Source organism: Gobio gobio (assembly GCF_949357685.1).
Source record: "Gobio gobio genome assembly, chromosome: 7".
Classification (NCBI taxonomy): domain Eukaryota; kingdom Metazoa; phylum Chordata; class Actinopteri; order Cypriniformes; family Gobionidae; genus Gobio; species Gobio gobio.
This window is the reverse complement of record NC_137103.1, coordinates 27,559,695-27,582,305: the sequence shown is the minus strand read 5'-3', so window position 1 is coordinate 27,582,305 and position 22,611 is coordinate 27,559,695.

The window sequence follows — 22,611 nt, the reverse complement described above, 5'->3', positions numbered from 1 at the left end:
TGCCTGTAATGGGGGGCTATCTGGATATGAAAGTAAGCATCTTTCAGATCCAGGGTAAAGAACCAGTCTCCCAAGCGTATTTGCGGGAAGATCTGCTTTAGAGTGATCATTCTGAACGAGCGCTTTATTAGGACCCTGTTCAGATGTCTGAGATCGAGGATGGGTCTTAGACCACCATCCTTTTTGGGGACGAGGAAGTACCTGCTGTAAAAGCCTGACTCGCTCATCGCTGGGGGAACTATTTCTATAGCCCCTTTTGCCAGCATGATGTTCTCCTCGGAGCACAGGACATGTGCATCCTTGCTTTCCACAGAGGTTTCGACCATGCCGTTGAATAATGGGGGTCTTTGATCAAATTGGAGTATACACAACCTTGTTTTATTATATTCAGAACCCAGGCTGACACTCTGGGGATGGCCTGCCAGGCCTCGGCCCGTGTGGCGAGGGGCTGAATAAATACAGGCACTAAGTCGCTGTGAGGGACTGGGATGCATGTGTGTGGTGGAAGAGGAAATTTGTTCTCTTTTTGAGTAGGTTTGATTCTTATTTCCAGAGATGTATAGTAACGAAGGCAGTATCTGTACTTTACTAGAGTATTATTTTTTTCTCCTACTTCCACTTTTACTTCAGTACATATTTTCGATGAGTTTAATACTTTTACTCCGATATTTTTTTATGTGCTGCCTCGTTACTCGTTACAATTATAAAAATGTTACGAATCATTCCATTCCAAACCCACATTACCACTGCCAGAACGGTAGATGGCAGGTTTGATGAAGCTGGCATATCATTGAGCGAATCAAGCTATTAAGAAGACTGCGTGTGCCTTTTGATCAGCTTAAAAGATGGACAAACCAAAAACACCACCTTCCACCCCTTCAACTTCAAGTGATCGTGGCTGTGGGAGAGAGAGAGTGCGAGAGAGAGAGAGAGAGAGAGAGAGAGAGAGAGAGAGAGAGAGAGAGAGAGAGAGAGCGAGAGAGAGAGAGAGAGAGAGAGCGAGCGAGAGAGAGAGAGAGAGAGAGCGCGCGCGCGAGAGAGCCCCGCGCGCGCGCATTCACTGTCTTTAAAACAACATGAGCGTCTTGTGCTCAAATTGCTCTCTATTTGTTTACATAGTTAATGTGCACTGTGAAGTAACATATACAAACAATGAACAGCTGTATTTTTTATTAACAAAGATTAACAAAGATTAATAAATACAGTATCAAATGTATTGATCATGGTTAGTTCAAGTTAGTTATTAGTCTAATACATTAACTAATGTAATGTTATCAAATCAAACCATATTGTAAAGTGTTACAAACAAATCATTTACTCAGAACACCTCTTGAAATGAGAATATAAGTGTGCTTACCCCATTTTTTTATAGTAAGAGTGGTTAGTAAGATTTAATCTTAATGAACTACAGTAGTTGCAGGTTATTGATATGGCAATGTGTAGAAAAATTACCTACCAACATTGTGATTGTCCTTTAGATTAATCATTTGAAATAATAAAAACAATATGATGTTCAAACTTTTGACTACTGTCTTTAATAACTACGTGATCATCTCTGAGCTCAGCCATAACTTCCGCTAAGTGAGGTCAAAATATCGATCGTAGATGCCTCATTCTATTGATCCATGCAAGCGCTAATGAGGTATCTACGTATACGTGTATGACCACGCTCGTATTTTGACCTCACTTAGCGGAAGTTATGGCTGAGCTCAGAGATGATCACGTTCGTCTGATAAGAGGTAAAATAATAGCATAAATAATTCAATTCAATTCAATTCAAATTTATTTGTATAGCGCTTTTCACAATACACATTGTTTCAAAGCAGCTTTACAGAAAGTGCATTTCATAGATGTACAGTAAAAATGTTACAAAGACAATGTTAAAGAATAATGTTCGAAAAAGTTAATCGATCGTGTATTAATTTAGGCCATAACAACGCTGGCGTTGAGTCGTCTCTTCACAGGCATGGAGTCGTCTCACAGGTGTTGGGGCATCCGAAGTCTCCATGAGAGGCTGGATACAAACTGGAGCTGATGAACTATTTACCTCGGGACTAGTGTCCCGAGATAACAACAGAAAAGCAGATGGGAAATGATTAGCGTAGCTGCTGTTCAGAATATTATATTTATGCTTTTGATCCGATTTAACTGTAGTATAAAAAGATAATTATAATGTGAATGCTTGGCTAAAGAGATGCGTCTTTAATCTAGTTTTAAACTGGGACAGCGAGTCTGAACCTCGAACAATATCAGGAAGACTATTCCAGAGTTTAGGAGCTAAATGTGAAAAAGCCCTCCCTCCTTTAGTGGACTTAGATATCCTAGGAATGACCAGAAGCCTAGAGTTTAGTGATCTTAAAGAGCGCGATGGATTGTAGGGCGATAGAAGATCCGTTAGATACACTGGAGCTAAACCATTTAGGGCCTTATAGGTCAGTAGCAATACTTTGTAATTGATACGGAACTTCACAGGTAACCAGTGTAGAGATGATAAAATTGGTGTTATATGATCATATTTTCTTGACCTAGTAAGAACTCTAGCAGCTGCGTTTTGGACTAACTGTAGTTTGTTTATTGAGGATGCAGGACAACCAGCTAATAAAGCATTACAGTAATCTAATCTCGAGGTCATGAATGCATGAACTAACTTTTCTGCATCAGAAATAGATAGCATGTTACGTAGCTTAGCAATGTTTCTAAGATGGAAAAATGCCGTTCTTGTAACATATGAAATATGATTTTCGAATGTCAGGTTGCGGTCTAATATAACACCCAGGTCTTTTACTGTAGTGGATAAAGTGACAGGACATCCTTCCAAGGTAAAATTGTATTGCGAGAGGTTTTGTGGGCAGTTTTTTGGACCAATAAGTAACACCTCTGTTTTATCTGAATTTAATAGCAGAAAATTACACGTCATCCAGTATTTAATATCTTCAACACACGCTGTCAGTTTAGATAATTTAGCGTTTTCATCCGGTCGTGATGAAATATATAATTGAGTGTCATCAGCATAACAGTGGAAATTAATTCCATGTTTTCTTATAATATTACCAAGTGGCAGCATATATATTGAGAATAGCAGAGGGCCTAACACGGATCCTTGCGGCACCCCATAGTCTACTGACGTCATCTTTGATTTTTTCCCATTTAAACAGACAAAATGGTAGCGGTCTGATAAGTACGATGTAAACCAGTTTAATGCCTGTCCCTGAACACCAGTATAATTTTGAAGTCGATCTAAGAGTAGTTTATGATCTATAGTATCAAACGCAGCACTAAGATCGAGTAGAACTAGTATTGAGATACAGCCTTGGTCAGAAGCTAGCAGTAAATCATTTGTGATTTTAACGAGTGCGGTTTCTGTGCTGTGATGCGGCCTGAATCCTGATTGAAATTTTTCATAGATATCATTTTCTTGCAAGAAAGCGCACAATTGAGCGGACACAACTTTTTCTAGTATTTTAGACATAAATGGAAGATTTGAAATTGGTCTGTAATTTGCTAGGTTATGATGATCTAATTGTGGCTTCTTAATGAGAGGTTTTATGACTGCCAACTTGAATATTCTTGGAACATGACCTAAAGATAAAGATGAGTTAATAATATTGAGAAGAGGCTCTTCCACTACAGGTAACAACTCTTTCAGTAGTTTAGTGGGTATTGGATCTAATAAACATGTTGTTGGTTTAGATGCAATGATAAGTTTATTTAGCTCTTCCTGTCCTATAGTTGTAAAGCGGTGTAGTAGTTCTTGAGGGGCGATAATCGCGGTTGAATCATAAGACATCATTAAAGATTGTACATTTACAATTTTGTTTCTGATGCTTTCTATTTTCTCAGTGAAGAAATTCATAAAATCATTACTACTAAACTGTAACGGAATATTTTGCTCAGGCGATGTTTGTTTATTTGTTTGTCTAGCCACGGTGTTAAATAAAAACCTTGGGTTATTTTGATTATTTTCTATTATTTTGCGGAGATGCTCAGCCCTGGCTGCTTTTAGGGCCTTTTTATAACGTGACATACTATCTTTCCACGCAATTCTAAAGACCTCTAAATTTGTTTGTTTCCATTTACGCTCTAAGTTACGAGTTTCTCTCTTGATAACATGTGTAGCACTGTTGTACCATGGTGCTTTAGTTTTCTCTCTAACCTTTTTTAATCTAATTGGTGCAACAATTTCTAATGTGCTAGATAAAATCGTGCTCATACTGCTAGCCATTTCCTCTAATTCATCTGTTTGTTTGGGTTCACTGAGCAGCTGAGCCAGATCAGGTAAGCTATTTGAGAATCTATCTATAGTGGTTGGAATGATTGTTCTGCCTGGTCGATAACGTGGCGCAACATGACAGATTTCAGCAGTACGCAGTATGCAAGTTACCATGTAATGGTCAGTGACATCATCACTTTGCGGTATAATATCTATGTCGGTTGGGTTGGTTCCTTGTGATATAATTAAATCTAGTGTGTGATTAAGACGATGAGTGGGACCAGTGACGTTTTGCTTAACCCCGAAGGAGTTTAATAGATCTGTAAATGCAGCCCCTAATGCATCATTTGTGTTATCTACGTGTATGTTGAAATCTCCAACAATTAATGCTTTATCGACGTTGACCAATAGATCTGAGAGAAAGTCTGCAAACTCTTTTAAGAAATCAGCATAGGGCCCTGGAGGTCTATACACAGTAGCCAAGGCTAGAGATAATACGGATTTCTTTCTTACATTTAAGAGCGTAACATTTAGCACTAGTACTTCAAACGAATTAAACCTGTGACCTGTTTTATGAGTAACATTAAGAATATCTCTATAGATTGTTGCAACACCGCCGCCACGACCAATCAGACGGGGCTCATGCTTATAACAGTATCCTGGCGGAGTAGACTCATTTAGACCGAAATAATCATTTGGCTTAAGCCAGGTTTCAGTAAGGCAAAGTACATCGAAACTATTATCTGTGACCATTTCATTTACAATAACCGCCTTAGGTGTGAGCGATCTAATGTTTAGAAGACCTAGTTTTAGAAATTGTTTTTGTTCACTAATATTGAGATTTTCTGGTTTAATCACAATTAGATTTTTCCTAGATCCTACAGTAGATTTAATGTTTGACCTCACTAAACGAGGAATAGACACAGTTTCTATATAATGTTCTACACAGTTATGTTCAGACACAGTTTCTATATAATGTTCTACACAGTTATGTTCAGACACAGTTTCTATATAATGTTCTACACAGTTATGTTCAGACACAGTTTCTATATAATATTCTACACAGTTATGTTCAGACACAGTTTCTATATAATGTTCTACACAGTTATGTTCAGACACAGTTTCTATATAATGTTCTACATTGGTACTTATGTCAATTAAGTTTGGACAGCATTGTTTTTGTTCACTAATATTGAAATTTTCTGGTTTAATCACAATTAGATTTTTCCTAGATCTTACAGTAGATTTAATGTTTGACCTCACTAAACGAGGAATAGACACAGTTTCTATATAATGTTCTACACAGTTATGTTCAGACACAGTTTCTATATAATGTTCTACATTGGTACTTATGTCAGTTAAGTTAGGACAGCAAAGACTGTGATCTGGACTTTGACTTACTAGTCAAATGGTGGTGTGTAACGCCCTGGAGATGTTGTCCGACAGAAGAGCCGCTCCGATTCTGCTGGGGTGAAGGCCATCAGGACGGAAGAGCCTAGGTCGCTCCCAAAACAGATTCCAATTATTTACAAAGAGCAGCTTCTGTTCATTACACCATGACATTAACCATTCATTTAGAGCAAATAATCTACTGAACTTTTCATGTCCTAGTCGGTACGTGGGAAGCGGTCCAGACACGACGATCGTTGCTTCAGGCGATGTTCTGCGCACCGTCTCGATCAGGCTCCTGTAGTCCTTCTTCAGAACCTCCGTCTGCCGCAGCCTGGTGTCGTTTGTTCCCGCGTGCAGCACGACAGCTCCGATCGTTCAGGATCTCGGGAACCTGCGCAGCGACATCGAGAACACGAGCACCAGGAAAGCAGTGAGTGATAACCTTGCCTTTACCTGAGGTAGCGTGGACATGCCGGACGATGGAAGTACCGATGACCACAGCGTCGCGTTCCGTCTCGCGAAGAGGGGAGAAGCGGTTCCGGGTGGAGATCTCAAAGACCGGGAGGGGCGGAGAGGTCCTAGCTCTGGTCCTGGCTCGCGTCTTCCGCTGTGGAAGCACCCAGGGTCGTGTCGGCGCCGGAGTGAACGAAACCAGGGATGATGATCGCGTCCTGGGTGCTTTGGTCCTGTGCAGAGAAACACACGGAGTAGACGAGGTCGGAGTCAAGAGGTTACTAACCGCATCGGCGCGTGATGTTTCAAGCGCTGATCGTCGCTCTCTCAGCACGGCTCGTCTCTCTAGTAGATCGCGAATCTGCTTCTCCAACGACTCCAACTCCAACTGCACCGAATGCAGCTCGAACGTGTCCTCGCCTGCACTCAAAGGTAACATTAGACACACATCCGAGTTATTCGTCATTGTAGCAGATGTGCTGCGATGACGAATTGTCGGTTTCAGTGGTGACCGGTGTAAATAAGTTACCACGCGTGCAATGCTAGCGGGCTACCGGTGTAAATAAGCTACCACGCGTGCAATGCTAGCGGGCTACCGGTGTAAATAAGTTCCACGCGTGCAATGCTAGCGGGCTACCGGTGTAAATAAGCTACCACGCGTGCAATGCTAGCGGGCTACGGTTAGTAGCGGAAGTTCGGATATAAGTAGTGATATCAAAGCAATCCGATTGTTTTTTATAGAGAATCGTATCGGAGATGTATTCACACGCTGTAAATAATAGAAAATAATCGTTTGTAAGCGAGTGATAAGGAGAAAATCAAGGATTATGAATCAATTCGACGGAGCTCTAACATCAACAACGCGCTCACAACCAAATACTGCTCGGTTTCTCACAGAAACTGATTGTTTCGCTAGATAAGACCCTTATTCATCGTCTGGTATCGTTTGGTATCGTTTAAAGCCCTTTGAAGCTGTACTGAAACTGTCATTTGGACCTTGAACCGTTTGGAGCCCATTGAAGTCCATTATATGGAGAAAAATCCTTGAATGTTTTCATCAAAAACCTTAATTTCTTTTCGATGGCAGAAAGAAAGACATGGACATCTTGGATGACATGGGGGTGAGTAAATTATCAGCAAAAGTGTATTTAAAAGTGAACTAATCCTTTAAAACAATACAATTGTTTATTTAATTAATTAATTAGTTTGGCATAATCTTGTTACATTTTGAAAAAAATATTTTAACAAAACAAGGAATATTACACACACACACACACACACACACACACACACACACACACACACACACACACACACACACACACACACACACACACACACACACACACACACACACACACACACATACATACATACATACAATGTGTAGTGAGCAAATTACTGGCAGAGATAAATATTGTTTGTTTGTGTAGATGTGATTTTGATGTATGTCAAGGTTGTGTTGTTGCCAGTGGTCTGACGTGTACTCCTCCATCCTCTCACTATATCAGTGTGCCAAACTGATTCATAATACATTTTGTTTTGTTCCAGATGCAAAAATAGGCCCTCTGTTTATCATATTTGAAGAAAAAAAAATGTGCCAAGCAATATTTAATTCAGTGCAGCTTCAAAAAAAAAACCTCATCTTTGTTACATTAATTTGACTTCCAAAATAACCACAGAAATGAGTATGTTACACTGCATACCAACCACTGAGGAGCGGAGGATGTTTTCGCACCAAAATCATCATTTTGCCACAAAAGTCACGTTTCCTCCATTATTCATGCACACACTCATTCAAATGGCTGGCCAGCGTCGTATACTGACAAGAAGATTCAACCATGCAGCCATCAGCCTTTATCGTCCATCCACGCTGGAACATTCTGTCAGTCATAGCATATGCCCTGATTGCACATGATGCTATTTATTTGTGCGATTTCCACAAGTCCTTCCCAGAACTCCTCTAAACAAGACTGGCTTGTCCTAGTTCAGTCAAACATCATCTTTCAGTGGGGAATACATTTAAATATCAAAAAAGAGACCGTGAGACATGCTGCTTTTCTGCTAGAGGATTAAACTTCAGAATTCTTGTTTGACTTGGCACCCGAAGTTTTCATCATTTAACATCAGGGCTACAGAAATGCTGAGGAAGCACATGTAGCCTGGCTGAGCAAATTAACCTTTAGCTGCTGCTGGGAGATTTGGGGAAGATGTGCAATTACATCACTGGAGCGGCTTTGAGATAACGTTAACAGGCTTTTTAATAATAATTATTAAATCCTGGACTATTTTCAGTTAGGAAAATAACAGGCTGAAAAGAGGTGACCAGTGGTGTAGCGGACGGACACACAGGGCATGCACTATGGGGGAGCCCTGCGATAACCACATTCCAGAACACCCATAGTTCCCCAATCAATTAATCAGTATTCATAACAGGTCTACATGTTCTTGGATCTACATCTTTTGTTGGACCTGGATCAGGGGCTGCGTTAGACTTTCTCATTGTCCGCCATTTTGACGGACAAGTTCATAAAATGACCTCAAATGCTTACAATGACCAGTCATTATTAGGGAGTTATCATGCTTTTCACTTTATAGAATACTGACCCAAATAATTAGAATACTGATCCAAATAATTAGTAATTCCTTCTGAAGGAACCCCAATATATATTGTTTAAAACTGATTATCTACAGTACTTATATTAATGTATGACAGTAAATTACTTTTGATACTTACACTGCAAAGCCATTAAATAATGACTGTTGATGTAAACTTAAACTCTTGTTCTTTAATTAGACTATGTCAGTCAAAGCTAAAGTTAAAGTGAAAGGATTAGTTCACTTTAAAATGAAAATTTCCTGATATTTTACTAATCCAAGATATTCATGTCTTTCTTTCTTCAGTCGAAAAGAAATTACGTTTTTTGAGGAAAACATTCCAGGATTTTTCTCCACATCATAGACTTCCATGACAACCAAAATGTTGAAGGTCCAAATCAATGCAGTTTCAAAGGGCTTTGAAGGGCTTCAGAGGCGCTGCACTATCCCAGCTGAGGAATAGGGTCTTATCTAGTGAAACGATCGGTCATTTAAACAAACAAACAAAAAAAAAGAATTAACTTTTAAACCTAAATTGCTCATCTTGCTGCTCACACACCAAGGATTGCGTAATCACGTCAGAAAGGTCACGCTAGACGTAGGCAGAAGTGTTTACAAACCGCATATGCGAAGACTAATACAGACGTCCTTTAGCCAAAAAAAAGGTAAACAACGATGTTGGACAATTTTGAAGTTGAAGATGGAGTGGTTTTGGTAAAGGGCATTTGTATTAGTCCTCGCACGTTCGCTTGGGGCGGTACTTCCGCCTTTGTCTAGCGTGACCTTTCCGACGTGATTGCGCAATCCGTGGCAATATGCAGAGCAGCGCAAGATGAGCGATTTAGGTTTAAAAAGTATATACATTTTTATTTATTTTTAATAAATATCATTTCGATAAGACCCTATTCCCCGTCTGGGATCACGCAGAGCTTCTGAAGCCCTTCAAAGCCCTTTGAAACTGCATTGATTTGGACCTTCAACATTTTGGTTGCCATGGAAGTCTAAAATGTGGAGAAAAATCCTGGAATGTTTTCCTCAAACTTAATTTCTTTTCAACTGAAGAAAGAAAGTCATGAACATCTTGGATGAGATGGGGGTGAGTAAACTATTTTGAAGTGAACTATCCTTTAAAGGTCCCATGGCATGAAATTTTCATTTTATGAGGTATTTCAACATTAATATGAGTTCCCCTAGCCTGAATATTGTCCCCAAGTGGATAGAAATGTTGATCGGTGTAAAACCGAGTTCTTGCTGTCTTTCTCTGCCTTTGAGAAAATGACAGGCCAGACGAGCCAATCCTGAAGTCTCCTGGTTTGACGTCCAAGCAGGAACGGTTACCTCCCTTTCCTCCACCCAGAGAATCTGGCACGCCCATGCAAACGCTCCAGAGATCATTACTTGTGAACGAGTGAACGCTGGCAGTTTCTCAGTGTTTGGATGTACAAATGAAAACAGAAGTCTTTCTTCAGTTCCTTCTGATCTGTGATCATTGATTTCTTATGTGTAGCTAATTATTTATTATTCGTGCACACGCTGCGGCTTCTCTCTCTCCCGACAGAAAGGTGTTTTCTATCTTGTGAGTCAGTGTTTTTGTACGTCCTTGTCGCGTCTATCTGTTCTTAAATGTGCATACAAATGTGCATACAGTCTTTTCTGCTCAACACCAGCAGAGTCACGTCTTTAGAGATAAACCTCACACACGCCGAAGCTCGGCCTTCAACATCCCCGACCCCCAGTACTGCATCTGGCCCACAGCGGAGGCACCAAACGCGGCGTGAGATTAAGCAGAAGGAGGGTAAGCGTGAGCATATCTGGGCTAGGCTAGCCAGCTTTCCCCACAATAAACTGGATTACATTCGATTACTGCTGTTGTGTCTTTGTTTGCGCTGTGTAACGTTACTCAATGCGCGTCACTGACGCTTATCATATGATTGGAACATATCTAGAAATAATGCTATACTCAACACTTACTAACTCGTTCATCTCGCTGTAATGGTACATTGCATGTGTTACAAAGTTGGTAGAATAATGATGAAGACGGACTCGGCGTGACTGGGACTCGTGTTTATTCAGAACTCTCAGATACAAACACAATAAACTCGCGCTGACAGACAGCGCTCTCATAAATCAGTAGTTACTATAAATAACTTTGTTGGCAATCGCTCCGTCTCCGTGATGTCCGGTTCGCGAACGAATCATTCTTTTGAATCGGTTCTTTTTAGTGAACCGAACCAGTTCACCAAATCGGACTGAATCGTTCTAAACGGTTCGCGTCTCGAGTCAGCGCTGATCCATAATTTACTAAATTACTAACTTTCTGACATGAGTGACAGTCCCTCCGACTAGAAATAAACTAATAACCTGAAGTATATGCTAGTAACTACAACAGTTCACCCTGAACTGAGACATGCTGAGAGAACTGATCAGAAGTGAACACAGGTCCATCCGTCTCTGGCAGACTCGTGCCTGCTCGTGCCTCATTAAACCACGCCCCCTCCGCTCATCTAAAATGCAAAGATGTCAGCCAATCACAACAGTGGGCGTTTTTACTGAAGTCTCACAGCAGACACGCCTCTTGAAGCAGGGCATTCAGCCACAGGGCAAACAGCAGTATAGAAAAAATGCCTTTTATTTCTAAATTATGACATTTTATGATGTAAAAATCATACTAACAATATAAGTACACCTCAGGAAACACTATAAAATAATAGAAAAATGCCATGCCATGGGACCTTTAAAGCTGAAGTTTGCATATTTATGCATATTTAAAAATTTGTCCACAAAAAATAAAGAGTTCAACTCAAACCCAAATATATGATCAGTTGACATGAGTATTGTTCCAGAACCAACAAGGCTGTTGATCCAGGAGTGTGTAAGCAGCTGTAAAGCAGCAAAGATCAGGCAAAGCACTCGATAGCACAGAGCTGCATGCTACTTTAAAACATGGATGCTGTAATATTAATAGAACAGCAAATTTGCTATTTGCAATTCATGAGTGACCAACATGACCTTTCAATATATGCATGATTAATGATGTGAATGATTATAGCTTAGTTCAAAAGAATCAATGAATTCCTAGGCCTTCGCACAAGCACTGTCTTTAAATCTGCCACAATAAGGCTTTATAGACTAATCCTGATCCCTTTACCAAGTGAACCATGTGATCCCAATTAGAATTAGCTAATTATCAAGATTGAAAAGTATAGCATTTTGTTTAGAGATAATCTCTAAAGAGCCTGCAAAATATTGTCTCTAAGCCGCACATTTTTATTAATTAATGCCCAGGTCAAGAAGCCAAAGTAAGCCAAATAGAGATAAAGAAATAAAGATTTAATAAATAGATCAATGTAAGATGAATGCATCCTAACAGTTTGCAAAAATAAAAGGTTATTGTTTTTTTTTTATCTCAATGCATTTTTAACCTGGATGGATGGATGGATGGATAAATGAACGAATTAATGAAAATAAAAAAATAAAATAAGCATCATCTTTTAAAGCCAGAATTGAAAAGTTGAAGTTTTAACTAAATGTTTAACTATAAAAAAATAATAATAATGTAATATTTTTAAAGGGATAGTTCACAATTTATTTTTAATTGTCATAATTTACTCACCCTCATGTTATTCCAAACATGAGTGACTCTTTCTTCTGCAGAATATATACAGCAGAAGAAGATATTTTGAGAAATGTCTCAGTGTTTTTTTTTTGTCTATACACTGAAAGTCAAAGGTAACTGAAACCATTTGGTTACCAACATTCTTAAAAATGTATTCTTTTGTGTTCCACATAAGGAGGAAAGTCAATCAAGTTTTGGAACGACATGAGTATGATGACAGAAGTTTCATTATTATACATTATTATATTATACTATACTATTATGCTATTTTAAAAGTTCCTCATTTTGTTTCCTACAACAGGTTTACATGCATCAAAGGTCAAAAAACACATAAATTTTCTCATAATATACATTGCAAATCACCACATTTTTTCAATGACTCGACAGATGAATCAGACTCTTTAAATCAGGGGTCTCCAAACTCAGTCCTGGAGGGCCGCTGTCCTGCAGAGTTTATCTCCAACCCCAATTAAACACACCTGAACCAGCTAATCAGTGTCTAACTAGGGCTTTGTAAGACACTGATTAGCTGGTTCAGGTGTGTTTATTTGGTGTTGGAGCTAAACTCTGCAGGACAGCGGCCCTCCAGGACCGAGTTTGGAGTCCCCTGCTCTATATCCCTCCTTTCCACGAGCCTATTCTGCTCTGATTGGCCAGATGGCCAAGTCTACTGCATACAGTGCACATCAGAAACAAAGCATCCATTACCATAATTGAACTTCAGCTCCAGAGGCTACCTAAAGCTCAGTACACACTGTAAAGACAGTAACGATGACGTTGATTTTACCATATCAATCTGAGTGCGAGTCCGATTATGAAACATTGAACTAGTTATTCAACCCGAACCTCCATTGCAAGGATGACTTGAGCAGGACGTTTCTCAGTAATGCGCTACCCGTTTGATGTACATTATGAGATGTTGCAACTGTAATTCCTCACCATCATCATTACCAAGTGTACCATTAACAAACAATGTGTATATTTCTAATTTATTGCAATGCACATGTGGGAACTGCATCATTAACTGTATCATAACAGCACATACATTAGCCGGACATTAACGTGAATGACTGATGTAACATTAAAGTTATAGAAAAAAATCTTGCTCCATCCTTTATCTTTACCCAATGTAGTAAGAGCAACAGTCAGTCTGCATTGCAATAACTGATACAGTTTTAGGTAATAGTGGCCAACTGCTGATTTGCTGAAGTATTTCAGTGAGACAGTAATAGTGTGAGTTAGCCGGAGACCCACACAATATAAAACACAAAACTATTATTCATACTTACAGTGTGTCTCAGAGGAGCAAGTTGGCCCAAATAAACTGGGTACTGTCCCATCTTTTTGGGATAGGCGTTTTGTAAATCCCATTTAGACCTCAAAAAGATTTGAGAAGCAGTCATCAAAAGGTTATACTGCGGTTGTATGGCTGTGATCATTTTAATCACTGACTCTTCACATCCTCATCCTTTGGAAGTGTTCAAAAAGAGAATGTGATTTTGCAGAGCAGAAAACAACATCCTCTCAACACAATACGAACATCTACGTTATTTGTGGGCTGTCAATGAAGATCATAGGTGGGCATTATGCAAATGTGTTACATTGTTACATATGTAAGCTATGGAAGAAAGTAAGACTGGAATTACTGACGCCTCGTTTCAGCAGTTCAGAATCTTTAAAACTTTGCAGACCTTTTACATTCACAAACAGATATATTACACACCGCATGGGAGGTAATATCTGGTTATATATCTTCAATATTGTAAACTACTATATATCCACATGACAGAAAATATATGTGACAAATAGTTTTGTTGCACAGACAGCCCAAAGTCGAAATGTGGTACACAGATGATGAAACGTCACATTTTCATTCTCGCTCGCGTGCATGAGTGCAAGTCTAGCGTGACCGCAACATATGAGTTCTGACAGAACATGTACTTGTCAATAAGATCACCATACCTTTTATACTGCCCCCTGTTCGCTGTTCATAAGAATCAGATATTCTGTAAGAGTGAAGTTACATAGCATGGCCTGAGATTTGGGTTATAGATGACAGTCAAGCATAGGAATAGTTTGACAGCATTGGGACTGGGGCAGCGGAAACCAGCAAGAGAATCGTGTGTTCTCCTAATTAAAGTTTGTTCCTTTCAGCACTGTAATCAGACCCTTTAATCTCTGTTTGAATCGCCTCTGACAGTGGCTGGCGGGCACACATCAACTGCGTTGGTTTAAGGCCTCTGATTTATCAAACAGACCACTAGTGGCACTTCCGCAATTTCCCCCGAGGCAATCCTTCAGAGAAGTTGTCAGCTCCAATATTGCGGCTCGCTCCATGACACCTTACCGGTTTCAGCTTTCTTTGGATTCTTCAAACACTGCTGTAAATATGGAACGTTTTACCGATGTCTTTGGCTACAGCTATTCCCAACCGCAACACTGACACACTATGTGAGTTTGGAGCGCAGCCATCGGATTCTCTCAGGCAGAAGTCGTAAACTCCACAAATGCCAGAGGTTTATTAGCGTTTTTACACGCTACTTGTTGCAGCTATTTTTGTGCTTCTTGCAAGTAGCCTAGCAACAACAGAAAGTGAAGAAATTATAGAAGTCAAGACAATTCAACTGATCAGCAGCCGTCAGTGTTTTTTTTTTTGTGCTATCCTTCATATGAGTGAATTTCATTTCATTACGCTTGAGTGAAGACTCAAATGAAAAGCAAATTACACCCTGAGAAAGTGGCACTGTCTCATAAGCTTCAAACACAATCTTTAATAGGCCTATACATTGAGTCTACATGTCCACATGGAGGGAAGAAAGGAACACCAAATAGTGCAGAGAAGGATTAAAAGACTGCTACTGAATTAACAAACTATAAATTCGACATTTTGCTACCAAGTACTTCACACAGGAATAGACACTCTTCAAAAGTTTGGGGTCAGTAAGATTTGTATTTATTTGTATTTATTTATTTTTTAATCCAGAAAGAATGTATTAAATCATTGTAAAAGTGGTGGTAAAAACATCTGCATTGTCACAAAAAAAAATCTATTTAAAAAATGCTATTTATTCAGAAAATATCCTGGAAAAAAAGTTGTATGGTTTTCACAAAAATATTAAGCAGCACAAAGATTTTCAACATGAATAATAATAATAAGAAAGTTTCTTGAGCAGCAAATCAGCATATTGATATGATTTCTGAAGGATCATGTGACACTAAAGACTGGAGTAATGATGCTGAAAATTCAGCTTTGCCAACACTAGAATAAATTTCATAAAAAAATTTGTTATAATATATATATATATATATATATATATATATATATATATATATATATATATATATATATATATATATATATATATATATATATATATATATATATATATATATATATATATATATATATATATATATATATATATATATATATATATAGTATACACCGATCAGGCATAACATTATGACCTAATATTGTGTTGGTCCCCTGACCCGTCGAGGCATGGGCTCCACTAGACCCCTGAAGGTGTGATGTGGTATCTGGCACCAAGATGTTAGCAGCACATCCTTTTAGTTACGAGGTGGGGCCTCCATGGATTGGACTTGTTTGTTCAGCACATCCCACAGCTTGGATTTTTGGAGGCCAAGTCAACACCTCAAACTTGTTGTTGTGCTCCTCAAACCATTCCTGAATCATTTTTGCTTTATGGCAGGGCGCATTATCCTGCTGAAATAGGCCACAGCCACCAGGGAATACCGTTTCCATGAAAGGGTGAACATGATCTGCAACAATGCTTAGGTAGGTGGTACGTGTCCAAGTAACAACCACATGAATGGCACAACCCACGGTTTCCCAGCAGAACATGGGCAATGTTCTGCTGGGAAACCTTGGGTTCTGCCATCCATGTTGTTGTTACTTGGACACGTACCACCTACCTAAGTATCACACTGCCTCCGCCGGCTTGCCTTCTTCCCATATTGCATCCTTGGTGCCATGTTCCCCAGGTAAGCGACGCACATGCACCCAGCCATGATTCATCACACCAGACCACATTCTTCCATTGCTCTGTGGTCCAGTTCTGATGCTCACGTGCCCCTGTCCACCACGCGCTTTCGGTGGTGAACAGGGGTCAGGGCACCCTGACTGGTCTGTAGCTATGCAGCCCCATACGCAATAAACTGTGATGCACTGTGTATTCTGACACCTTTCTATCAGAACCAGCATTAACTTCTTGAGCAATTTGAGCTACAGTAGCTCGTCTGTTTGATCGGACCACACGGGCCAGCCTTCGCTCCCCACGTGCATCAATGAGCCTTGGCAGCCCATGACCCTGTCGCTGGTTCATCACTGCAGTTTTGGAGATGCTCTGACCCAGTCATCTAGCCATCACAATTTGGCCATTGTCGGACTCAAGTATCCCACCCACTAACAGGTGCCGTGATGAAGAGATAATCAGTTATTCACTGTCAGTGGTCATAATGTTATGCCTGATTGGTGTATATATTATATATATATATATTTACTATATATATTTTCGATCAGATAAGTGCATACTTGGTGAACATAATAGACTTTAAAAAAATCAAACTAACCCCAAACCATTTTTGAATTTATAATTAGGAATAGTTCTCTCAAAAATGAACCCACAAATTTCTTCATCTTTATGATGCTGCAAATCTGTATGACTTTCTTTCTTTCTTTCTTTCTTTCTTTCTTTCTTTCTTTCTTTCTTTCTTTCTTTCTTTCTTTCTTTCTTTCTTTCTTTCTTTCTTTCTTTCTTTCTTTCTCTCTTTCTCTCTTTCTTTCTTTCTTTCTTTCTTTCTTTCTTTCTTTCTTTCTTGGCATTTCAAAAAGGCATGAGGACATTTTTTTTCATTTTTGGGTGAACCATTCCCTTAAGTAAAATATTACAGATGATAATACAGGGATAATGAGCACACTGTATAAAATACAGATCTGTCAATTGCAGAGCTTGAGAATGATGTTAAATGATTTATAAGCAGTGGAAATCTTGCCGCTAAAGGTGTTTCTGAGGTTAAAAATAAAGATTTTCTGCTGACAGAAACCAAGTGAACACTTTTAGCTGCACTGGAGCTTAGTAGCATGAATTAAAGAGCACCTCAAGTCCAGCAGGAAGGATTATTTATGTATGCCATATATTTTTGTTGATTTGGGACATTTTGGGTTAAAGAAAAGAGTTCTGCATAATACAAAAACAAGCTAGATGTCACAGGAGAGGCCAGAACTGTCTAATTAAAGAGGCTCTGTGTTTTTAAATGCTACACGTTTCTGGGAAAGGCAAGAGAGATCAAACTGACTCTTTGCGAGTTAAATTTCATCAATTGTCAGACGCAGGGTCTTGGACATATTTAATGTGAGCAGATCAATGAAAAGCTCTGTAACGTCATGGCACGCAATGCCTGGCGGAGTTCCTTTACGACAAGCTCATAAATTAACAAGCTCAAAGGACTGACAGTCTCTGAGACACCTCCAATTTCACAGCACTCTTCAAAACCTCTAAACACAAACTACAGAGCTCTGTAGGAATCAGATCTCTGTAGCCCACACAGCTGTCAGCAACAGTGCTTCTTTACAGGAGAATTAGACCTCTTATGATTTATTTCTTGCATAATGCCATGAAAAACCCTGGCATAGACCTAGACAAAAACTACAGTGGGATTGCTCATCTTACGAAAGTTTCAAAAATGCTTCCTACATTTCAAAACTCTTTCAAATAATGTCGACTCAATTTGTGGATTGAATAAATGGGGTCTGATAGTTAATATTTGATTATTCCTGTCAACTGTCTCCAAGAACAAGAAAACAGGGAAAGAACTAGCATGGCATTTCATAAACAGCTAAATAAAGATTTTACCCATGAGAGGCAATCTGAGAGCCATAGAGTATGAGCACAAAATAATTTTTTTTGTCTGTTAAAAATAGCCCCAATGTAACATAGCTGATGGATAAACTCTCATATACAATCATTTTCAGAATACGTATGGTTAAACTGTGCAGATTTATTCATTTGTATGAAAATAATATGCAGGATAGTATTTGATTGCCAGTGGCCTTTGGCTATAATGGAGTCAGACAAATCCCATCATTAGAAACTACAGATGTCAATTTAGACTTCAAACGCAACCATTAGGAGATTTTTTCTCATGCAAATTGAGCTAGATAGCATGTTTCTGCTTCATTTTTTCCCCTCGATTTTATGTGAAGGAAACTCTCTGTGTTAGAAAAGAACAGCTTTCGTTAATGGCCCTTCCATCACACTCACTTCCTCTACTCAGATCTCTGTCAGGCATTGTGTTTGATGATAAAGTGCGTTCATGCGCATCTCACAATATTGGATCCGGAGAAATGACTACAAAATTTTTTGGAAATTATCTGCCATGTTCAAACCACTCAGATAGACCTCTCCGCTCCCAGGGCTTTCAGCCCCTTTCCTGTGTTGTCATTCCGTTTGGCTTTCTATTGAAATCTCTAAATTGCTTTAACTGTGGGGCTGAGACGACGTCACTCACTCGTACGGAATCTTGTTGGACATCAGGAACGCTCGGACGGAATTGCCAAGAAAAGCAAAGCAGAGTTGTCTTCAATTTATGAGACACGAATGTGTTATGAATCTATAACACCAGGAAAGAGGAAATTCATAAGATCTAAAATACGAAACATGCCTCAGTAGGGTTTCCAAAGAAGATAACACCCATATTAAATCTCCAATCTCCCTCCCAGGCCCTGTTAACGACAGAGGCAGTTTATTGATGAAGAACTGATGTCGCAAACCGTGGGCCTGTCTGCCTATGATAATTTAACTGGTTTCGTTTTTATTACCCACCTCCTAGCAATTACTGTGACCTCTTTTAAGAGCTCTCTGTGCTGTGGGCTAATTGCTTGCAGAGGACAGAGGAAACACTTTCAAATGAACCAAATCTTCTCGTTCCTCATCAATTTAACTAAGGCCCTGTTTATATTAAGATCTGTCTTGAGTGATTTGATCACAAGTGCTCAGCCGAGACGTGTCGCTGTTTACACCTGGCATTAAAGGAACACACCACTATTTTTGAAAATAGGCTAATTTTCCAACTCCCCTAGAGTTAAACAGTTGAGTTTTACAGTTTTCGAATCCATTCAGCCGATCTCCGGGTCTGACGGTAGCACTTTTAGCATAGCTTAGCATAGATCATCAATCTGATAAGACCATTAGCATCTCGCTCAGAAAAATGACTAAAGAGTTTTGATATTTTTCCTATTTAAAACTTTACTCTTTTGTAGTTACATGGTGTACTAAGGCCGACGGAAAATGAAAAGTTGCGATTTTTTAGGTTGATATGGCTAGGAATTATGCTGCGTTCCAGGCAGGTTTTTGAGCCCGTAAATTACAACTTCAAACCACGACTCACGACTTTGTAGTGTTCCAGGCAAAGTCACGCCAAACTGCCTGAGCGCAAGAAATTGTGTGGTAGTTAGATGTAAACAAAGCGTGGCGGACCGTACGGGGTGTATGCTCATTTACAATCATTTCTATCGCCAAAGGTGCTTACTCCTTGCTTATTTGAGGGAAACGGAGGAGAAAAACAGCGCAGACGGCAAGAAAAGCTGTTATACCTTTTATTTTATGTTATTTGTATATTTGTTTCATAAACACCGCATCCGTAGGGGGCTGCCATTGTTGCTTCGCGGGCTATGTGACGTCAAAACTCGTAACTGGGAGTACATCTATCTAGTACGAGTTCACGGGTGGGAAGTCACGGGTTTGACTGCCGTTCCAGTCCACTTTCACGGGTAGAAGGTTGGAAAAACACGGGTTACGGGTTGCCTGGAACGCGGCATTATACTCTCATTCCTGCGTAGTAATCAAGGAATTTTTATATTACGCAGTGCCTGAAAATAGGCTAACTTCCGTCAACATAACCAACATGACAACCTATTTGTACAGATGGCGTGCTGGGGACTATTTTCAGGTGCTGTGTAATATCATTGCGCCACTGCACTCATGGTACGGCAGCAAAGTTCCTTGATTATTACGCAGGATGCTAAGCTATGCTAAAAGTGCTACCGCCAGATCCCGGAGATCGGCTGAATGGATTTAAAAACTGTAAAACTGTTTAACTCAGGGGAGTTGGAAAATGTTCCTTTAAAACGACTATTTGTGACTTGTGTTTTGAGGGAGGGATCTCTGATCTAGTGATTACAAGCATCACTTGTATGTCACTGCAAGTGAAGAAAAAGCTCAAAAAAGGAAAAGAAAGTTAAAACCTGTCGACCTTCAAATGTGGTTTGTGTGATCAGATCACAAGCTTTTTAGAACAATTTTTTTAGCATGACTGGTTGATCTAAATCAAATCTTAAAATCAGTTTTACATGGGTCATAGTGGTTAATTACATGCAGATGACATGCTCTAGCAACATTTTTGATGACACAATAGTATTATTTTGTAGGGACCCTTCCTTAAATATAATAAATATATGTATTTAAAAAAATCCTTCAGTTTGGGGTCAGAAATATATTTTTAAATGTTCACCAAGACTACATTTATTTGAGCAAAATACAGTAAAAACACAAATTGTGAAATATTATTAAAAATACTATTTACATTATATGTTTTCCGTGTTTCAAAATTGATTCCTGTGATGGCAGAGCTGAATTTTCAGCATAATAAGTAATTACACTGTCACAAGATCCCTCAGAAATCATTTTAATATGATTCGCTGCTCAAGAAACATTTATTATTATTAAAGTTGAAAACAGTGCTGGTTATTATTTTGATGAAACCATGAAATATGTGTAACATTAAACAGAAACTCAGAAACTTTTGTAACATTAAAAATGTCAGTTACTGTCAGTTTTGATCAATGTAATCAATGTAATGTGTCCTTGCTGAATAAAAGTATAACTTTTATTATTAATAAGTAAAAAAAAATCCAAACTTTTAAACAATAGTGTATAATGTGGGAGAAAAATTATCCTAAAATTAAAAAACTTTTTCCACAATTATATTATCATTGTACTAAAGGAATTTTTTATAAATATTTTCAGGGGAATATTTATCTCTTATTAAGTTGACATCATATAATTTGTTGTAAACTAGCTACGAACTAGGTGTAAACAACAAAATAATCACTATTAATTTCATGATTTCTGACCAGTCCTTATTTAGAAGAATGAAATAGTAATATTATAACATTTGTTTTGGATGTGAATGTTGAAAAACACATATCTCATTGATATCTTAAAGGTGCACTGTGTAATATTTAGGAGGATCTATTAACAGAAATGCAATATAATATACATAACTATGTTTTCAGTGGTGTATAAAGACCTTACATAATGAACCATTATGTTCCCTTTCGTTCAGTCAGTACGAATGGGGGGTTTCGCTTAGAAGCCAATTATCTTCAAGGAATTTAACAGCGCCCAATGGCAGTGCCAATGCCATGGGCATGCGGAATTTGCATGCGTAACTCCGCCCCACTTCGCTGGTATATAAGGAAGTACGCTGGCAACATCGCATTATGTTTCTGCTTTGGAGCCAAGAGCATCTCTTCACTCCTACAAGCCTGAATTCTGAAGTCTTCTCTTCAGTTTTCGAGACGAGCGGTTCTCCAGGGTGTTGGTGTGACGGCGCGTTCCAGCGATCTCACATTGCCTGCCTGCTGATCTGTGCAGTGATCTGCAACAGCTGCGTGTGTGTGTTTCCCTGGGCGCTTCGGCACTCTGCAGAGCTTTCCTCTCACAAAAAGAGCTTGTGCGTGGCACGTCTTTTTCAAGACGGTTCGCCCGTGCACTTCTGGGTGCGATCGATCTCCGTTGCTGTCTATGGGCACATTCACTGCTCGACGTGTTTGGGCTTCAGCACGTTCGGGCAGTGTTTGTGGATGTGTCATGTTCGTGACCATTGCGATGTCGCGGTCGAGACTCAGTGATCTCCGTGAGGAGAGAGAGTCCCCTCTGCCACACCCCAATCTACTGTCTCAGAGAGAGGTGGTACTTTGGCTGGTGGCCAGCGTGACCTGAGAGCGGTGCCGTGGTATTAAAGACCACGCCCCCCCCCCCCCCCCCCCCCTCGCACATCACTTCCCGCGAGTGTTGGATTGAAACAGCGGCTTGTCGCTGGCGCCTCGTTCGTTTCGTTCATGATGGGCATGGCGGTCTGGCTCGCTCCGGGTCCCAGTGACCCAGGGCCCTCAGTTTTCTACGGACCGGAGTGTCCTTAGAACGAGTTTCCAGGCATATTGTTGTGTCAACAGATGCCTCATCCACGGGCTGGGGTGCCATGTGCAATGGACAAGCAGCCGCGGGCTCCTGGACAGGACCCCAGCGCCTTCTGCATG